This window comes from Entelurus aequoreus, linkage group LG16 (genome assembly GCF_033978785.1).
Source record: "Entelurus aequoreus isolate RoL-2023_Sb linkage group LG16, RoL_Eaeq_v1.1, whole genome shotgun sequence".
NCBI lineage: Eukaryota > Metazoa > Chordata > Actinopteri > Syngnathiformes > Syngnathidae > Entelurus > Entelurus aequoreus.
This window is the reverse complement of record NC_084746.1, coordinates 23,510,291-23,532,232: the sequence shown is the minus strand read 5'-3', so window position 1 is coordinate 23,532,232 and position 21,942 is coordinate 23,510,291. Positions and strand designations below refer to the sequence as shown.

The 21,942-nt window shown below is 39.8% G+C and overlaps 1 protein-coding gene across 1 annotated transcript in view; it reads left to right on the top strand.

Moving 5' to 3' along the window:
* The window catches only part of znrf1 (zinc and ring finger 1), a 114,178-nt gene that overhangs the window by 68,642 nt on the left and 23,594 nt on the right, over positions 1-21,942 (top strand). The gene's annotated exons all lie outside the window — the stretch shown is intronic.

The following is a 21,942-nucleotide window of genomic DNA, read 5'->3' as shown; positions in this document are numbered from 1 at the left end:
CGGTGCCACACCAACAAAATGCCGGAGCAACCAGCACTGACCCAATTGAGCCTGGCGTCTTCCATTTCCACATCAACACCGTATGAAAAAAATAGTCAACAACAGAAGGAGATAACGTCCGCAGGAACCTACCACATAGCGAAGGACATACACTATTTGATTTCCTATTATGCAGCTCATTTTTATGTGACAGTTATTGAAATATCTTGTGTGACATCATGCACAAAAGTGCACTTTATTTGTTTTAAACTATTGTAGTGGCGTTCTGTACAAAAAGTGCACTTTTATTTAGTGTTGTTGTGATCTGTCATCTTAGTGACATCATGCACAAAAGTGCACTCATAGCTTGTTTTGAAATGTCTCTGACAATCTTGCACTTTCTGTTTTGGAAATGACATGAATGTTTGTGCCACTGCTTAATAACTGTTTAATAAATACAGTTTTGCTAAATTGACTTAGCTGTGATTTCCCTCTCTGCATGAACATTTAAAATTAGCATATGCAGTATGAACAAGAATGTTTGAATGTAGACACATAGAATCATCCTACTGCTGTGATTATATGCATCAAGTGTTAATTCAAGGCTAAGGCAAAATATTGAGATATATATCGTGTATCGTGACATGGCCTAAAAATATTGAGATATTAATAAAAGGCCATATCCATCCATCAATCCATTTTCTACCGCTTATCGCCCAGCCCTAATTTGACGCCATTGTTTGTATAATCTCCTATGATGCATATATTTTCTTTAAAAAGGTTACAAAGACGTACACACATTTAAAAGCAATCATGTGTTATTTGTAATTATTATTATTAAGGGGGAACTGCACATTATTTGGAATGTTCTCTATCATTCATAATCTTTACAAGAACAAGTTACACATACTGTACAGGCCAAAAGTTTGGACACCTTCTCATTCAAAGGGTTTTCTTCATTTTCATGACTAAATTATTTACATTGTAGATTGTCACTGAAGGCATCAAAACTATGAATGAACACATGTGGAGTTATGTACTTAATAATAAAAGGTGACATTACAGAAAACATGTTTCATATTCTAGTTTCTTCAAAATAGCCACCCTTTACTCTGATTACTGTTTTGCGCACTCTTGGCATTCTCTCAAAGAGCTTCAACAGGTAGTCACCTGAAAGGTTTTTCACTTCACAGGTGTCATTGTTTTGATGCCTTCAGTGACAATCTACAATGTAAATAGTCATGAAAATAAAGAAAACACATTGAAATGAGAAGATTTGTACAAACTTTTGGCCTGTATTGTATGCATTTATGGAGTTTGATCAGGGTCAACTGTTGTGTACTTGAAAAAAAAACAACTTAAAAACGGAAGGTTTAAGTTTTGATGTTGAATTTTGAAAAATACATCAGTGTACCAAATAAAAATAAGTGAACACAATTTTTGTTTCAGTTTGAATATAATTTTATTTCACACTTAAAATATTTTTGAACAAATTAATAATAATAATAATACATTTAATTTATAAGCACCTTTAAAAAACCCTAGGGACACTTTTACACAATTTACAGACACAAAAATTAAAAACTAAGGACAGTGTAGAAGCAGTGAGTATGCAATTCTAATGAGGTGGGTTTTGAGTCTTGATTTAAATGTATGAAGGTGGTATAACATCCAACATTATTTCGATACTTTTCGTTACTTTCCGATACTTTTCTAAATAAAGGGGACCACAAAAATTTGCATTATTGGTTTTATTTGAACAAAAAATCTTATGGTACATTAAACATATGTTTCTTATTGCCAGTTTGTCCTTAAATAAAATAGTGAACATACAAGACAACTTGTATTTTATTAGTAAACAAACAAAGGCTCCTAATTTAGCTGCTGACATATGCAGTAACATATTGTGTCATTTTCCATTCTATTATTTTGTCAAACCGGTACTTTTTAGAGGCGGTATAGTACCGAATATGATTCATTAATATCGCGGTACTATATCAATACCGGTATACCGTACAACCCTAGTGTGATGTAATGAAAAGTGGGGGTTTTGGATAAGACCCAGACAGCAGAGTTATGGACCAGTTGGAGGGAATTCTGAGGGAGAATCCATGAATCAAGAATCCATGTGGGAGTTGACCAGACAAGGCTTGAAGCAGCATGGACAATAAGAGAAGGGCTGAGCCGGTTAATATTACGGAGATGGATATAAGACAAGCGAGTGATTTTATTGATGTGACATTGGAATGGCAGTGTGCTATCCCAGTTGACACCCAAACTCTTAACTTGAGGGGAGGGGATAACTGGGCAGTGGCTGATAGTTAGGGAGAAACTGTTGACTTTGGAAAGTGTTGATTTGCACCAGTAAAAAATATTTTGGACGTTTGAGGTGAACCAGGATTTTATTTCAAATAAGCAGGAGGTGAGGGAAGAGGTTCGAAGGGTGGCTTAAAGGCCTACTGAAACCCACTACTACCGACCACGCAGTCTGATAGTTTATACATCAATGATGAAATCTTAAGATTAAAGATTAAAGATTAAAGTACCACATTGCAACACATGCCAATATTGCCGGGTTAACTTATAAAGTGCAATTTTAAATTTCCCGCTAAACTTCCGGTTGAAAACGTCTCTATATGATGACGTATGCGCTTGACGTCAATCGTTGAAACGGAAGTATTGGTACCCCATTGAATCCAATACAAAAAAGCTCTGTTTTCGTCTCAAAATTCCACAGTATTCTGGACATCTGTGTTGGTGAATCTTTTGCAATTTGTTTAATGGACATTGAAGACTGCAAAGAAGAAAGTTGTAGGTGGGATCGGTGTATTAGCGGCTGGCTGTAGCAACACAACCAGGAGGACTTTGACTTGGATAGCAGATGCGCTAACCGCCGACCGCACGGATGATCGGGTGAAGTCCTTTGTCCTTCCGTCGATCGCTGGAACGCAGGTGAGCACGGGTGTTGATGAGCAGATGAGGGCTGGCTGGCGTAGGTGTAGCGCTAATGTTTTTATCATAGCTCAGTGAGGTCCCGTTGCTAAGTGAGCTTCATTGGCGTCGTTAGCAACAGCATTGTTAAGTTTCGCCAAGCTGGGAGTTATTAACCGTGTATTTACATGTCCATGGTTTAATAGTATTGTTGATCTTCTGTCTATCCTTCCAGTCAGGGATTTATTTATTTAGTTTCTATCTGCATTTGAGCCCGATGCTATCACGATAGCTTAGTAGCTAAAGAGCTTCGCCGATGTATTGTCGTGGAGATAAAAGTCACTGTGAATGTCCATTTCGCGTTCTCGACTCTCATTTTCAAGAGGATATAGTATCCGAGGTGGTTTAAAATACAAATTGGTGATCCACAATAGAAAAAGGAGAAAGTGTGGAATCCAATGAACCCTTGTACCTAAGTTACGGTCAGAGCGAAAAAAGATACGTCCTGCACTGCACTGTAGTCCTTCACTCTCACTTTCTTCATCCACGAATCTTTCATCTTCGCTCAAATTAATGGGGTAATCGTCGCTTTCTCGGTCCGAATCTCTCTCGCTGCATTGTAAACAATGGGAAAATGTGAGGAGTTCTTCCTCCGGTGACGTCACGCTATTTCCGGTATAGGCAGGGCTTTTTTTTATCAGCGACCAAAAGTTGCGACCTTTATCGTCGTTGTTCTCTACTAAATCCTTTCAGCAAAAATATGGCAATATCGCGAAATGATCAAGTATGACACGTAGAATGGATCTGCTATCCCCGTTTAAATAAAAAAAATTCATTTCAGTAGGCCTTTAAGGCTTGGTAGATAGGTAAAGCTGGGTGTCATCAACATAGCAGTGAAAGTGAATGTTAAATTTACGGAAGATATGGCCAAGGGGAAGGAAGGTAAGTGATGAAGAGAAGGGGGCCCATGACAGATCCTTGTGGTCCCTTCCAAGGTTTCTCATTGTATCCCATTGGGTTGAGTTTTTTCTTGCCCTGATTTGGGATCTGAGCCAAGGATGTCGTTGTGGCTTGTGCAGCCTTTTGAGACACTTGTGATTAAGGGCTATATATATATTGTTTAAACTTTGATTGAAACTTTGATTGATTGACACTAATCACTAACAACCTAGTGATTTTTAACAAGGCAGTTTCTGTACTGTGACGGGAGCGAAAACCAGCCTGGAAAGGTTCATAGAGGGCGTGCCGGGTTAGGTGGAGGTGCAATTGGGATGCAACAGTTTTTTTGAGATGAAAGGTAAATTGGAAATAAAATGGAGGTTATTGTAATTGTTGGGATCTGAACCGGTTTCTTAAAAATGTAAGAAACAGCTGCTATTTTAAAAAAAGTGGCTGAACAATACCAGTGGAAAATTAAGAGTGAATAATAGCAGAGAGGAGAGGCATGCTTTGACCAGGGTCGAGGGACGGGGATCTAACTGATCTGTGGAGGGCTTTTTTGATGAGGTCTGAGATTTCTGACGGAGTGGGGAGTACAAAAATAGAAAAAGGCTGGCAGTGTGGAGAAGGTTCAGGTGAGCAAAGAGGCACAGAAGTGGAGCAAAGTTGTTCATGAATATTGTGATTATTTTTTTTTGTAAAAAAGAGCATTATTGAGTTACAGGTGCCAGCTGAGTACAGCGGGAGGGGGCAGTCCTGAGGTTGGAAATTGTTGTTAAATAATGAAAAGATCATCTTGGTGTGACCATCGTTGGCAGTGATTTGGCTGGAGTAATAATGCAATCTAATTTAGAGTCCTTGTAGAGTAGAGTATGGGTTTTGTGCATTAATTCCTTGTGGATGGTGAGACCAGTCTTTTTATAGAATTGCTCAAGCCGGCGACCTTTAGTCTTTAATTTTTTAAGCTTGTTGTAAAAAAGACAGACTGGTGCAAGTGAATTTAGAATGCTGCTTAGTTCTTTATGATAATGTGTTACCAGTTCATCGGGGGAGCATAGATGGTCCAGAATACTGAGCGGATTAATACTGTCAATATTGGAACAGAGGGTGTTGATGATGATATCCTTGATATTCTGAATTTTTACGAGACGTGGAGACTTAACAGTAGTGAGGGAGAAGGTGGCTTTAGATGAAAGAAGGAAATGGTCAGTTAAATGTAGTTCATTTGCTTGACAGCTGATGACAGCGGTTGAGACTAGGACAACCGATGAAGATATCCTTTTTGGTGTGTTGGGAAGTTAATGTATTGACAAAAACCAAAACTGTCCAAGCATGATGAAAAATCTTTGGTGAGAGGTACGTTGCTGCTGTCCATATGTATGTTGACATCACTGAGTATTATCACTTGAGGTGAAAGAGTGAATACGTGTGTGAGCAATATTGCTTGGGGTGTGGGTCTGTAAAAAGAAGCAACAGTAGTGGGAGTGGGATCAGGAAGCTTAAACAGTGCATTCAAATGAGGTGGATGCGGGCACAGGCAGTGGAATGACTTTCCACGTCTCGCGATAGATCACCGCGAGACCTCCTCCCCGGACGTTGCCACGGGGACGACACATGTAAACAAAGCCAGAAGGAGTGGATTATTTTAGTTGCGAAAAGTCATTTGGAAGTTGCCATGTTTCAGTTAGACTAGTGCTTCTCAGATATTTTCTGTTACGCCCCCCCTATAAATAGTATAATTTGTCAATAAAATTGTTGTAACTATACCTCTGCATAACATTGTAAGATTATTAACATTAAAGGAAACAACACACCGGTCTTTCCTCGTCTCCCACCGTGGTTAAAGTGAAGCCAAGTCAGGCCTCGAATTTTAACTTTTTAAGGTCAAGGCAAGTGTTGCCTTAAAGGACGGCTCATATTTTAGGGCACCAAGGCAAACATAATTTTTTTTCAAGGCAGGGGCTCCAAAGCATGCATGCATTTATATACACATAAATACTGTATGTATATGTGCATATATATATATATTATGTATATCCAAAAGTGATAAGCGGTAGAAAATGGATGGATATATATATACATATACTGTATATATATATATATATATATATATATATATATATATATATATATATATATATATATATATATATATATATATATATATATACATTTTGAAAGATGGCATCTGATGGCCATAAGACGGAACTGCACTTTGTGTTCATATAGATAAAAATAGTGTTCATGTATGAGATCTCGGGCTGCCAATTATGGCCAAAGTAATAATTAAGATTATTGTTATCAATATTGAAATCATGATTACTGATTGTTAGGTAAGGCAGTGTTGGGGTGTGAACGTAATACCATCATGTCATTTGTAATGTCTAATAAAAAGGCTATAGATAAACATTATTCATATATCTAAAGACAAATTATTATTTTTTTATTCATTAATAATATGAACTTGTCAGCTTTTTGTCATGACATGATGCCTTTATCTCTATTTTTACATTTAGAGGGAGGTATTTTTATTTATTTTTTAAGTCATGTACATTTATATGTACATCTAGATCAGTGTTTTTCAACCTTTTTTGAGCCAAGGCACATTTTTTGCGTTGAAAAAATCCGGAGGCACACCACCAGCAGAAATCATTCAAAAACGAAACTCAGTTGACAGTAAAAAGTCGTCGTCGCAATTGTTGGATATGACTTTAAACCATAACCAAGCATGCATCATTATAGCTGTTGTTTCAAAGTAGGTGTACTGTCACAACCTGTCACATCACGCCGTGAGTTTCTTGGTGTTTTCCTGTGTATAGTGTTTTAGTTATTTTCTTACGCTCCTATTTTGGTGGCGTTTTCTCTTTTTTTGGTATTTTCCTGTAGCAGTTTCATGTCTTCCTTTGAGCGATATTTCCCGCATTTACATTGTTTTAGCAATCAAGAATATTTCAGTTGTTTTTATCCTTCTTTGTGGGGACATTGTTGATTGTCATGTCTTGTTCAGATGTACATTGTGGACGCCGACTTTGCTTCACAGTAAGTCTTTGCTGTCGTCCAGCATTCTGTTTTTTTTACTTTGTAGCCAGTTCAGTTTTAGTTTAGTTCTGCATAGCCTTCCCTAAGCTTCAACGCCTTTTCTTAGGGGCACTCCCCTTTTGTTTATTTTTGGTTTAAGCATTAGACACCTTTTTACCTTCACACTGCCTCCCGCTGTTTCCTACATCTACAAAGCACCTATTGATATGGAAGAGTATTACACGGTTATTCTGCCGAGCTCTAGACAGCACCAACACTCAACAACAACACATAATTTGCAGATTATAATTACTGGTTTGCAAAAAAATTTTTAGCCAAAATAGGTGAAATTAGATAATCTCCCACGGCACACGAGACTGTATCTCACGGCACACTAGTGTTAAGAGTTTCAGCAGAAATATATCGTATAGGAATTAATTATACACAATAAAACATTAAAAAAAGGCTGTGTCACATGAATGATTTTTGAAGTAATACCTGTGTGACATGAAAAAAACAAATATTTAAAAAAAACATGGTGTTTTTGATATCAATATAAAACTCAAAGCAGTTTGACTAATGAAGATGAAGTCTAATAAACAAGCTTTGCTCTTCTCCAACGCTTCCTAGTGGTTCAGTACAACAGTTTGGCCAACAAAAATAAAGAGGAGTGACACCTCTTACATCGAATACACAATCTTCACAGCCTGCGTTCAGTTCGATGAGATGACAAAATATTTTAGCTAGTACTGATGTTGTATGTTAACATCTCAGTAAACAAACTAAAGACTTTATAAACAAGTTGTGACAACCTTCACGACACATCGCCTGCTGCATGTTTCCTCACGTCATTAACTCTGTTACAGCAGCTGATGGACGCTTTGTTTAGAAAATAAAAGCAACATCAAATAGTTTTTTCCTTCGCTGTATACTTTAAGTGTGGGGACAAGTGCGTCTGTCTCCAATATTGTTCACACCTGTCTCCATCTAAACACAGCAGTGCGCTCTTAAACACACCCCGAGAAGCGAGGGAAAATTATGTTAAATCAAGCGCTTGGCTCTGTTTACTCTGAGGGGAAATCTCCAGAGCAAAGTCTGTGTAGTTTGTCCACCATGATTATCAAGCCAAATGACGCTGGTGCGCATGTGCCTGACTTTGTGTTGTCTAAAATGCATTAATAAATGATGGTTTTTCAGTAATTAAAAAAATTAGACGGTATTATTAACCATCTGGAATTGTATCACAAATTATCATTACACCGTTTACTGTTAGATCCCTCGTTCATTAACAAGTCAAAAGTCAAGGGCGGTCATGGCATGTTCTTGCCGCCGATGCTAGTCAATTTTTTAGGGCATTACGGAAAACGACAAGGGCGGAGGCGGCACTTGCCGCAGTTGCCTTGTTTAAATTCGAGCCCTGCAAGTGCTACATAAGCTTCATCATATTCTGGTACGGCAAAAAAAGCATGTTCCTAAGGTCAGACGCGCCACCCTGGCATCGCACCGCGCCTCCCCAGGGGGGCCCGCCCCACTATTTGGGAAGGACTGAGTTAGACAGAGGAAGTCAATCTTGCGGTTCGTGAGGGTCCTTGGATAATATGTGTCCCTTGCTCCTAAGTGAGCGGATGTTTAGTAGACCAAAGTTGATGGTGGTGTTGTTAGCTGGTTTGACTGGGCTGGTTAACGTGCTGTGATCAATAGTCCTACAGATTTGACCTGGGCGACGAGAGTTAGACTAAAAAGATGATATTGCAGTCGGGTCGTTGTAGTGGTAGTTCCTACAGGATCTACGGTGGATGTATCTGCAGCGATGAAAGCAAGTATTGTCCGGGTGGAGGTGCAGCAATGAAGGTGTGGGCTCAAGCAGGTGACAGCGGAGGCACAGAAGCTTGGCAACAGAGTATCAGTGTAGACCGGCCACAGGATGATGACTGACCAGGAGGAGGATCAACCAGGGAAGTGTTAGCCAATTAAAAGGTTTGCAGGCCCACATTGTGAACTGTGCCAGGTAATCAATGAGGGAGCACCGCCAAAGCCGTTAGCATGAGCTATAGAACAAGCACAAAAACGCTGGCGTAATCGCCACTAATCCACGGGTAAAATACAATAACTTACTCAAGTAAAAGCCACTACTTTGGCTGATTGAGTCAAAAGTGTCAGGCTTGTCCCTGACAGTTTGGTTAAGTTTGAGTTTTTCCTCTGTGTTTGTTTTATTTCCTGTCAGCACTCTTATTTTGGTTCAGTTTCCTGTTTGTCTCTCTGAGTGCTGTCCCCTCAGCTGTGGCTGATTGGCACCTGGCCACACCAGGTGTCAATCAGCCAGCTGCTATTTAAACCTGCCTTCCCCTCCAGTCAGGGCTGGATTATTGTCGTTCCGACCTGTCGTGTCAATATCAGTGTAGCTGTATGCGGTAAGCTATATTTTGTAGCTTACTGTCTTTTTGTTCCTAGTCCCTGTTTGCTGGATCCCTGTTCACTAGTGATGGGTTGATGAGGTGTCATGAAGCGTTTCGATACATTGCAAAACTGTATTGATACTGTGTCGATACTGTGTCACTAAATACTGACATCTGCTGGACATTAAAAATACCTACAGGCAACCTATGGACCGACTCAACTGACACTGATTTTATGACCTAGTATATACAATAATATAAACCAAGTCATTGTATTTCATTTAGGATTATTTAAAGTCTTCATTTAAATAAAAATATAATTTTAGCTTTTTTTAGATACAGTCAATAAATAATGTGAACATGTATCATAACATGGAAAACTAAGAGAACGTGTTGTGAATGAGGATGCTTGTGGACTGTGAATTTTTTTAATTTTTTTTTTTTTACACATTTTTATTTAAAAAAAACAGTTTTTCCAACGTATTCAATTGTAGATTATTTTTCTTAGTTATTATTTCTCCGGCTGTATAAAAGACCCGCTCACAGGCAATGTTCCCTCTAATTGTTCATGTGTCTGAGCAAACACAAAAACTCCCTGAGCATTCAGTGGAGCACATGTGAGCAACATCACACGTGGCAATACCAGCAGCACACCTGTCTCAAACAAATCTTTTATAATAACTCTCAAATGAGAGGAGTCATTTTCATGAGATTATTTTGTAATATTAGTGATTTGGCCCACTTGTAATGAAAATAAAAGAAACCTTGTTTTTCATAAGCTATGGATTAGTATTGTACAATATGTCTGGGTGAGGGTCCTGCTTTGGAAATCATTTGTACCCCTTTCAGAGATCACATTTAGTTCCCCTTAAACATCCTCATGTTGCACAATGAAATGTAAGCATAGGATGAAGTGCATTCCTGTAACTTTCTCTAGTAACAGCATTCCATGATTAATATTAATAAATTAACATTAATAATAAATTACAGTAGAATAAGCACACTTATGACTGAGGAGTCATAGTTTAACTTTGTGTGGTGTTTGAGTTGTCCGACTTTTTGTGTGGCCATAAACGCACCAGTGGTTTAGTGGTATGCGTGTTGGTGACAAATGACAAGTTGGTTTTGGCCTGGTTTGTACGGCAGACAATGACTAGTTTTTCGAGATAGAAGTTTTTTACTCATGTTTTTGGTGTGGTTATGGCCGAATATAAACAGTTTTGCTCAATAAAGTGATCGATATAATTCCTGTCCTCGAAGCATCTCGATAGACGTTAAAATAATTGAACGGTGTTCAATTGAACGGTGTTGACGAACACCGTTAGGGCCACTTGTTGTCACTGTCACTCAGAGTTGCATTGCAAAATTACACAGAATAAATGTGTTTATTTTGTTAAGAATTCAGATGGGTTTGATTTGGTGCACGGCATATATTTGCTGTGCGCAGAGGACGCTTGAGCAGTGCGCAATTGCGCAGGCGCGCACCTTAGAGGGAATGTTGCTAACAGGGCACAGAGGAGGCGTCAGTGCAACACAGTTCGCGTATCGGTCACGTGACCAAAACAGCTCATGATCGGTCACGTGACTTTCTAAAAGCGGTACGTGCACCGACACAGGGTTTCGCTCTGTGAGCTCGATGCATGCGCCGATGCATCGGGGTTGCCGGACCCATCACTACTGTTCACTGTTTCCAGTTTGTCCCTTCCTAGTTCATGGTTTGTGTCTTTTCTTTATGTTTTATATTTTGGACATTAAATCATGTTTTCTCGTACAATGCCTGCCGCCTTCTCTGCATCTTGGGGTTCGTCACCAACACACCCTGACATAATAATCCAGCCTAACACGAACCTCGCAGAGATTTCCATGGCGGAGAGGCTTGACGGGATTGTAGCGCTAATGGCTAAATTGGAGAGGGGTTCGGCCGCATTTTAAGCCCTCTCCCACCCATCCCTTTCGTCTGTGGGCCTGTCTGGGGACGTCTGGGATCCGTCCCTTGAGGGGGGGGGGCTATGGGTGGCTGTACAGCTGGGGAGGCACAGCTACTTCTCGCCCCAGTGGGTCTGCAACAGACGGCGCCATCATCTCAAGTGGGTCTGCAACAGACGGCGCCATCATCTCAAGTGGGTCTGCAACAGACGCCACCATCCTCTCCGGTGGGCCGGCAGACGCCACCAACCTCTCCGGTGGGCCTGCAACCTACGGCGCCATCATCTCCGGTGGGCCGGTAGGCGCCATCATCTCCGGTGGGCCGGCCGACGCCACCATGCTCTCCGGTGGGCCGGCAGACGCCACCATGCACTCCAGTGGGCCGGCAGACGCCACCATCATCTCCTTATATATTACTTTTCATACAGCGGCAAGTGACAAACACACACAGCACTAGTTTGAAGAGTAAATGACAACAAATGACATGTGACGATCAGACAACGACGATACAGCAAAGAACTAAATACAAAGACTAATTGGACAAATGAATACATCTGGACTAGACACAGGGGAAAGAGAGAGATGATTATGGAAACCAGGGTAAGACTTAAAGGCCTACTGAAATGAATTTTTTTTATTTAAACGGGAATAGCAGATCCATTCTATGTGTCATACTTGATCATTTCGCGATATTGCCATATTTTTGCTGAAAGGATTTAGTAGAGAAAATCGACGATAAAGTTCACAACTTTTGCTCGCTGATAAAAAAAAGCCTTGCCTGTACCGGAAGTAGCGTGACGTCACAGGAGCTAGTATTCCTCACAATTCCCCATTGTTTACAATGGAGCGAGAGAGATTCGGACCGAGAAAGTGACGATTACCCCATTAATTTGAGCGAGGATGAAAGATTCGTAGATGAGGAACGTTACAGTGAAGGACTTGAGAGGCAGTGATGGGCGTATCTTTTTTCGCTCTGACCGTAACTTAGGTACAAGCTGGCTCATTAAATTTCACACTCTCTCCTTTTTCTACTGTAGATCACAGATTTGTATTTTAAACCACCTCAGATACTATATCCTCTTGAAAATGAGAGTCGAGAACGCGAAATGGACATTCACAGTGACTGAACATGTAAATACACGATTAATAATATTCAGCTTTGCGAAGCTAAAAAAATAGAAGCTAACCTAGCAACGTAGCCAACGTGATAGCATAGCAGTCTCAAATGCAGATAGAAACTAAATAAAAAAAAACCCTGACTGGATGGATAGACAGAAGATCAAAAATACTATTAAACCATGAACATGTAAATACACGATTAATAATATTCAGCTTTGCGAAGCTAAAAAAAATAGAAGCTAACCTAGCAACGTAGCCAACGTGATAGCATCAGTCTCAAATGCAGATAGAAACTAAATTTAAAAAAACCCTGACTGGATGGATAGACAGAAGATCAAAAATACTATTAAAACATGAACATGTAAATACACGATTAATAATATTCAGCTTTTCGAAGCTAAAAAAATAGAAGCTAACCTAGCTACGTAGCCAACGTGATAGCACAGTAGTCTCAAATGCAGATAGAAACTAAATTAAAAAAAACCCTGACAGGATGGATAGACAGAAGATCAAAAATACTATTAAACCATGTACATGTAACTACACGGTTAAAAATTCTCAGCCTGGTAAGGCTTAACTATGCTGTTGCTAACGACGCTAAGGCTAATTTAGCAACTTAGCAACCGGACCTCACAGAACTATGTACTCTCTCCTTTTTCTATTGTGGATCACGGATTTGTATTTTAAACCACCTCGGATACTATATCCTCTTGAAAATGAGAGTCGAGCACGCGAAATGGACATTTAAAGTGACTTTTATCTCCAAGACAATACATCGGTGACACACTTAGCTACTGAGCTAACGTGATAGCATCGTTCTCAAATGAAGATAGAAACAAAATAAATAAACCCCTGACTGGAAGGATAGACAGAAGACCAACAACACTATTAAACCATGTACATGTAACTACACGGTCAAAAATTCTCAGCCTGGTAAGGCTTAAAAATGCTGTTGCTAACGACGCTAAGGCTAATTTAGCAACTTAGCAACCGGACCTCACAGAACTATGATAAAACATTAGTGCTCCACCTACGCCAGCCAGCCCTCATCTTCCCATCAACAGCCGTGCTCACCTGCATTCCAGCGATCAACGGCGCGACGAAGGACTTCATCCGTGGGTTTGGCGGCAAGCATCGGCTAGGCGTAGTAAGTAGTCCTTGTTGTGTTGCTGTAAGTATTGTACTTAGCCGCTAAGACACCGATCGATTCCACCTACAACGTTCTTCTTTGCAGCCTCTATTGTTCATTAAACAAATTGCAAAAGATTCACCAACACAGATGTCCAGAATACTGTGGAATTTTGTCGAAGAAAACAAGAGGCTTTTCTATCGGGTCCGATGGGGTACAACCACTTCCGTTGCTTTTGGGACGTCACGCACATAAATCATATCCAAAGGAGTTTTTCAACCGGAAGTGTGGTGGGAATTTTAAAATTGCACTTTATAAGTTAACCCGGCCGTATTGGCATGTGTTGCAATGTTAAGATTTCATCATTGATATATAAACTATCAGACTGCGTGGTTGGTAGTAGTGGGTTTCAGTAGGCCTTTAATGAGACAAACGAGCACATGGGGAACAAAACACAAGACAACAGGAAACAGATCATGACACCGAGCGTGCAACCATTGTTGATTTCTACACCTTATTATCAGTATTTGACCATGTCTACTTTCACTTTTTTTAAGCACTGCCATTGAACAGTGTACCTTCCGCTTTAGAGGCATCATGACGGGAAAAGAGTTAAATAAATAGAATGAATGAGTTATTCCTCAGTATAGCAAATAGGTATTCAACAACTACTATTTATTTCTGAAGATAATGTATGCAAGTACTATATGTATGTTGTAGATCAGGGGTCCCCAACCTCTTTTGCACCACGGACCGGTTTAATGTGGGCATCTTTTTCAGGGACCGGCTTTCCACTTGTGCCAGATAAACACAGCAAAAATAAGTGCATGAAAAATGCAATTAACTATAACGCTGATTTAGTGGGAGCTGGGCTTGTTTCTTTGCAATGAGATCCCCAGCAGGTTGATAGTAACCTGCTGGGGATTGGAAATCAGCATTTGGCTACAATCTGTCACATTTATATTTTACATGTTCATTAATGTGCATTGTATCATGTCACAAAGTTATAACAAATGGCAACTTCCTATGAACATCAATTTGATATATTTGATGAACTTATTGGTGTGTCGAGTGGGACAGGTGAAAGTTAAGTTGGGGAAAATGCAGTCGTTTATAAATGATTTAATGTTTCTCTGCGATTGTGTCACGGACCGGTACCGGTCCCCGGACCGGTGGTTGGAAACCACTGTTGTAGAGGACTGCTGCTTGTTTATTTTTAGTCCAATGATTGTCATGGTCTTGGTGCTTGGAGCTTGTCAAAAGTATGAAAACTTCAAAACCAAGTTGATACCAACAAGCAGAAAATACATCAATACCTGCTCTTTTCAGTATCGTCTGTACACTTTTTCCTACGCAAATGGTGTTAATTCGCGTGTGGGCACTGAGTCTGCGCCAAAGAATGCCTGCTGTCTTTACAAAAATGATCCAGTGTTTCCATATACAAACCCCGTTTCCATATGAGTTGGGAAATTGTGTTAGATGTAAATATAAACGGATTACAATGATTTGCAAATCCTTTTCAACCCATATTCAGTTGAATGCACTACAAAGACAAGATATTTGATGTTCAAACTCATACACTTTATTTTTTTTTTTGCAAATAATAATTAACTTAGAATTTCATGGCTGCAATACGTGCCAAAGTAGTTGGGAAAGGGCATGTTCACCACTGTGTTACATGGCCTTTCCTTTTAACAACACTCAGTAAACGTTTGGGAACTGAGGAGACACATTTTTTAAGCTTCTCAGGTGGAATTCTTTCCCATTCTTGCTTGATGTACAGCTTAAGTTGTTCAACAGTCCGGGGGTCTCTGTTGTGGTATTTTAGGCTTCATAATGCGCCACACATTTTCAATGGGAGACAGGTCTGGACTACAGGCAGGCCAGTCTAGTACCCGCACTGTTTTACTATGAAGCCACGTTGATGTAACACGTGGCTTGGCATTGTCTTGCTGAAATAAGCAGGGGCGTCCATGGTAACGTTGCTTGGATGGCAACATATGTTGCTCCAAAACCTGTATGTACCTTTCAGCATTAATGGCGCCTTCACAGATGTGTAAGTTACCCATGTCTTGGGCACTAATACACCCCCATACCATCACAGATGCTGGCTTTTACACTTTGCGCCTATAACAATCCGGATGGTTCTTTTCCTCTTTGGTCCGGAGGACACAACATCCACAGTTTCCAAAAACAATTTGAAATGTGGACTCGTCGGACCACAGAACACTTTTCCACTTTGTATCAGTCCATCTTAGATTAGTACAGGCCCAGCGAAGCCAACGGAGTTTCTGGGTGTTGTTGATAAACGGTTTTCGCCTTGCATAGGAGAGTTTTAACTTGCACTCACAGATGTAGCGACAAACTGTAGTTACTGACAGTTGGTTTCTGAAGTGTTCCTGAGCCCATGTGGTGATATCCTTTACACACTGATGTCGCTTGTTGATGCAGTACAGCCTGAGGGATCGAAGGTCACGGGCTTAGCTGCTTACGTGCAGTGATTTCTCCAGATTCTTGAACCCTTTGATGATATTACGGAGCGTAGATGGTGAAATCCCTAAATTCCTTGCAATAGCTGGTTGAGAAAGGTTTTACTTAAACTGTTCAACAATTTGCTCACGCATTTGTTGACAAAGTGGTGACCCTCGCCCCATCCTTGTTTGTGAATGACTGAGCATTTCATGGAATCTACTTTTATACCCAACCATGGCACCCACCTGTTCCCAATTTGCCTGTTCACCTGTGGGATGTTCCAAATAAGTGTTTGATGAGCATTCCACAACTTTATCAGTATTTATTGCCACCTTTCCCAACTTCTTTGTCACGTGTTGCTGGCATCAAATTCTAAAGTTAATGATTATTTGCAAAAAAAAAAAGGTTTATCAGTTTGAACATCAAATATGTTGTCTTTGTAGCATATTCAACTAAATATGGGTTGAAAATGATTTGCAAATCATTGTATTCCTTTTATATTTACATCTAACACAATTTATTTATTCATGAAAGCTTGTCACAAATGCACATTTTGGGCTTTTGGTTGGCCCTTGCTCATAAACAAATGATAATGGAAGTGTGTCAGTGTCGCACAACTGTAGGTGTGATGTAACTCTGCTTCACAACACACCTCATACGTGTCCGTATTGCCAGAAATAAAATTCAGCCATTTTGGTGCTATATTTAGCGAGCAGATGTACCTATTAAAAGTGAAAGTGAGGTGTATCTTGCGACATGCATTTATTTGCTCATCAAAGACAAGCGGTCACCAAAGTATTTGTTGTGCAAGTGAGAGCGTAGATCCGCCACCACAAGCCCAGGGAGTGTGCATTACCAAAGCGTGCAGAAAATCTTCGGAAGCGTGCAAGACAACCTTTATAACTTCCATAAGTGCGAAGAAAACACAGCTTAGAGACATTCTTCTGTCGTTTGGCAACACTTTGAACACCACTGCTTTACTTATTTCACCAGGGAGGCAAAGTGTGGCCTCGGGGCCATTTCCTGAACACAATGGGGGTTTTTTACGGCACATTGTAGAAAACCCTAAATGCAAAAATGTAACAAAAAAAAAAAACGTAATGAGAAAAGGCTGAATATTTGATACTGTGTTAATAACAAATACAAACAAATATGTGTCTTTAAAGGCCTACTGAAACCCACTACTACCGACCACGCAGTCTGATAGTTTATATATCAATGATGAAATCTTAACATTGCAACACATGCCAATACTTAACTTATAAAGTGACATTTTGAATTTGCAGCTAAACTTCCGGTTCGAAACGCCTCTGAGGATGACGTATGCGCGTGATGTAGCCAGTAGAACACGGGTATGGCTTCCACATTGAAGCCAATACGAAATAGATGTTTTCATCTCATTCTGGATGTATTCTGGACATCTGTGTTGGTGAATCTGTTGCAATTATGTTCATTGCATTATGGAGAAAGAAGCTGAGCAAGCAAAGAAGAAAGTTCTCGGTGTAAAGCGGGCGTATTTTGCGAAGGAAGTCAGCAGCAACACAACACAGTCGGTGTTTCATTGTTTACATTCCCGAAAGATGCAGTCAAGATCGAAGAACTCGCATAACAGAGACTCTAACCAGGAGGACTTTTGACTTCGATACACAGACGCCTGTAGAGAACTGGGACAACACAGACTCTTACCAGGATTACTTTGATTTGGATGACAAAGACGCAGATGTGCTACCGTGAGTATGCAGCTTTGGCTTCCAAACATTTGATCGCTTGACCGTACGTGCGCGTCACTTACGTAACTTTGTTTAAATATATAAGCTTTATGAACCTTGAGTTAGGTGAACGGTCTTTTGGGCTGAGTGATTGTGTGTGTTGATCAGGTGTTTGAATTGTATTGGCGTGTTCTATGGAGCTGGGAGCTAGCAGAGGAGCTAGGAGCTAGCATAACAAACACGTAGGTGTTTTTATGCAGGATTAATTTGTGGCATATTAAATATAAGCCTGGTTGTGTTGTGGCTAATAGAGTATATATATGTCTTGTGTTTATTTACTGTTTTAGTCATTCCCAGCTGAATATCAGGTACCGTGAGTAGCAACTGCGCTTCCAAACATTTGATCGCTTGCCAGTACGTGCGCGTCACGTACGTTACTTTGTTTAAATATATAAGCTTTATGAACCTTGGGTTAGGTGAACGGTCTTTTGGGCTGAGTGATTGTGTGTGTTGTGCAGGTGTTTGGATTGGATTGGCGGCTTTTATGGAGCTAGGAGCTAGGAGCTAGCATAGGAGCTAGGAGCTAGCATAACAAACACTGAGGTGTTTTTATGCAGGATTAATTTGTGGCATATTAAATATAAGCCTGGTTGTGTTGTGGCTAATAGAGTATATATATGTCTTGTGTTTATTTACTGTTGTAGTCATTCCCAGCTGAATATCAGGTCACCCCCGGCTCTCACAGCATCTTCCCTATCTGAATAGCTTCAACTCCCCACTAGTCCTTCACTTGCACTTTACTCATCCACAAATCTTTCATCCTCGCTCAAATTAATGGGGAAATTGTCGCTTTCTCGGTCCGAATCTCTCTCACTTCATGCGGCCATCATTGTAAACAATAGGGAACTTTGCGTATATGTTCAATTGACTACGTCACGCTACTTCCGGTAGGGGCAAGCCTTTTTTTTATCAGATACCAAAAGTTGCGATCTTTATCGTCGATGTTCTATACTAAATCCTTTCAGCAAAAATATGGTAATATCGCGAAATGATCAAGTATGACACATAGAATAGATCTGCTATCCCTGTTTAAATAAAAAAAATTCATTTCAGAAGGCCTTTAAATATATGTTTTAGCCTTTTTATTAGTTCATTTCATCACAAAAGATATGACATCACACTACCTCCATATTGAAAGAATATTGATAGTTTTCTATATTTGAAGAACCCACACCACTGCTGTTATTTTTAGAATGTAAAATAGTTGACTATTATTTATTAGCATGTTTATAAGCACAGTATTGTTTGTTTTGATATACTTGGGGGTTATACAACCAACACCTGTCAAAATAATATAGTTACTCAATTCAGAGAAATAAATTATGGAATAATGAAAACCAAACAAACAAAAAAACACTACAACACACCTCTAATGACTTGTAGCACCAAATCTGACTTTTATTACAGCTTGCCGTTTCTGAGGCATGGACTTTACCAGTGACAAACAGTACTCTTCATCAGTCTTGCTCCAATTTTCTCTGATTGCAGTTATCAGATCAGCTTTGCAGGTTGGAGTCTTGTCATGGAACATTTTCTTCAATTTCCACCACAGATTGTCAAGTAGATTGAGATCTGTGCTATTTGCAGGTCATGACATTGACCTTATGTATCTTTCTCCAAGGGAAGATTTCACAACTTTTGCTCTATAGCAAGATGCATTATTATCTTGGGGGGAAAAACATATGTCAACATCCCTAAACATCCTTTCGATTGATGGAATATGAAAAGTGTCCCAAATTTCTATGTAAACGTGCATTTATTGAGGATGTAATGAAATGACAGACATCTTCCCAGTGTCATTACCTGAGAAGGCATCAATGACTGTGGATATTTGCATGTTTTCGTCAGGCAGTCGTCTTTATAAATCTCATTGGAAAGGCACCAAACAAAAGTTCCAGCATCAACACGTTGCCCAATGCAGATTTGCGATTCATCACTGAATGTGACTTTCATCCAGTCATCCATATTCCACGATTGCTTTTCCTCAGCCCATTGTAACCACATTTTTTTTATGTTTAGGCGTTAATGATGGCTTTTGTTTGGCTTTTCTGTATCTAAATTCAATTTCCTATAGGCACTTTCTTACAGTTCAGTCACAGGCGGTGACTCCAGGTTCCGGCCATTTGTTTTGGTGTGAACTTTCTGTTATCTTAAGTTTTCTGTCTTGACGCTTGGATGTTTTCCTTGGTGTGCTTGACTTTTACAGCCTTCCCATGTTGCTTGTACTTGGTCCAGATTTTAGACACATTTTAGACAGCTGACTGAACAATTAATATTTTGCGACATTGCGTGATGATTTACTTTCTTAAGATATTTGATAATCCTGTCCTTTGTTTCAATGACATATCTCGTGTTGGAACCATGATTCACGTCAATCCACCTGGTGAAACAGTTCTCGACATATTTAATCTGATGCAGGTGTTTGCTTTGGAAATGAACATTTACAGGGTGATTCCACATTTTTTCATCAAAATTGAGTGATTCTATTAATTTTTCACTCTGCTTGATCTAAAAAATGAAAATCATTGTGACTATTACAATTGTTTTTCTGGATTTATTCTATCCATCCATCCACTTTCTACAGCTGGCTTCTTAAATCCAGAAAGTTGCCATTGGAAATGACTAAAGTTTTGTGTTATGTCTGTTATGTGACTTTTTTCTACAAAATTAAACAATGAACATCCTCCCAAGTCTGGCGATTCCATAATTTATGCCGGGAGTTTTAGAATATTACTGTTCTTTTTTGAACGTACTGACTGACAGCATAATTATTGTCTTTCCTGATTTACTAAACCACTTGCTAATTCCCTGGGTACTCTCTGCTGTAACACGGTTCCAATTAGCCTTCTGTTAAAGTGTACAATGGATTTATTATTTTGTTGTCTCTCTACTTCGCATTCAAGCTAGCTTAGCGCCACGGCTAGCATAGCTTGTCTTGTGTCTGCGCCAAACTAGCTAACAACATAACATTAAAAGAATCTTAGCTAATGTTTCTCTGATGGTTAGTTAGAACCAAACCTAGAACAAACTTATAGAAAATTTTAGAACGGTCTTTATTAATTTCATTAACATACGTAAATAATCCATGTTTGGACATTTGTCAATTGATTCCTAAATCACCCATGTTCATCAGAGAATCGATCATTTTTCCCACTCTAGCTTATACTGCAATCAGGAATCGTAATACTTCATAAGTATTGGTATTGACTACTGAAATACTGGTATCGTGACAACCCTTCAAATGTGTCGCTTCATATTTCAACGGTTCAACGTCTTATTGACTGCCTGCACGACATCAAAGCCTGGCTTTCAGCTAACTTCCTGAGCCTAAATGAAGACAAAACAGAAGTTATGTTGTTCGGTCCAAGTCGCTCTCCCTCCCCGTATCTCAGCGACTGTGTCACAAACCTGGGGGTAAAGTTTGACTCAGATTTTAAATTCGAAAAACAAATCAGCAGCGTCGTTCAAAAAAGCTTTTATCAATTACGCCAAATAGCAAAAGTGAAACCGCTTCAATCAGGACATGATCTCGAGAAATTAATCCACGCCTTTATCTCGAATCGTTTAGACAACTGCAATGCCCTGTATGTAGGCATTAGCCAGGCCTCCCTCGCCCGCCTGCAGCTCGTGCAGAACTCTGCTGCTCGCCTGCTAACACAGACCTGCAGACGTGAGCACATCACCCCTATATTAGCGTCCCTTCACTGGCTCCCTGTGCGTTACAGAATCAACTTTAAACTCCTTTTATTTGTTTTTAAATGTCTAAACAACCTTGCGCCAACATATCTCTCCGACCTCCTTCAGCCTTACTGCCCCACCCGATCCCTAAGATCAGCCGATCAGCTGCTACTGACAGTCCCTGACACAAGGCTGAAGCTTAGAGGTGACAGAGCTTTCGCCGCTGCTGCTCCCAAGCTCTGGAACGACCTACCTCTGAGTGTTAGACAAGCCTCCTCTCTTCCTGTTTTTAAATCTCTCTTAAAAACATACTTTTATTCCATGGCTTTTAACACTGAGTGATCTCCATCCTGCAATGGCGCCCCATAATACACCTGCTGTGAACCTGTTTTTATGTTTTTATTTATTTTATTTATTTATTTTTTATCGTGTTTTCTTTGTGTTGTGTTGTGTTTGCTCGGTACTCGTATTATCTTTTAACCTGCCCATTCTACAGCACTTTGGCTACCCCTGTGGTAAATTTTAAATGTGCTTTATAAATAAAGTTGATTTGATTTGATTTGATTGTGTTTCTCTGACAACATCT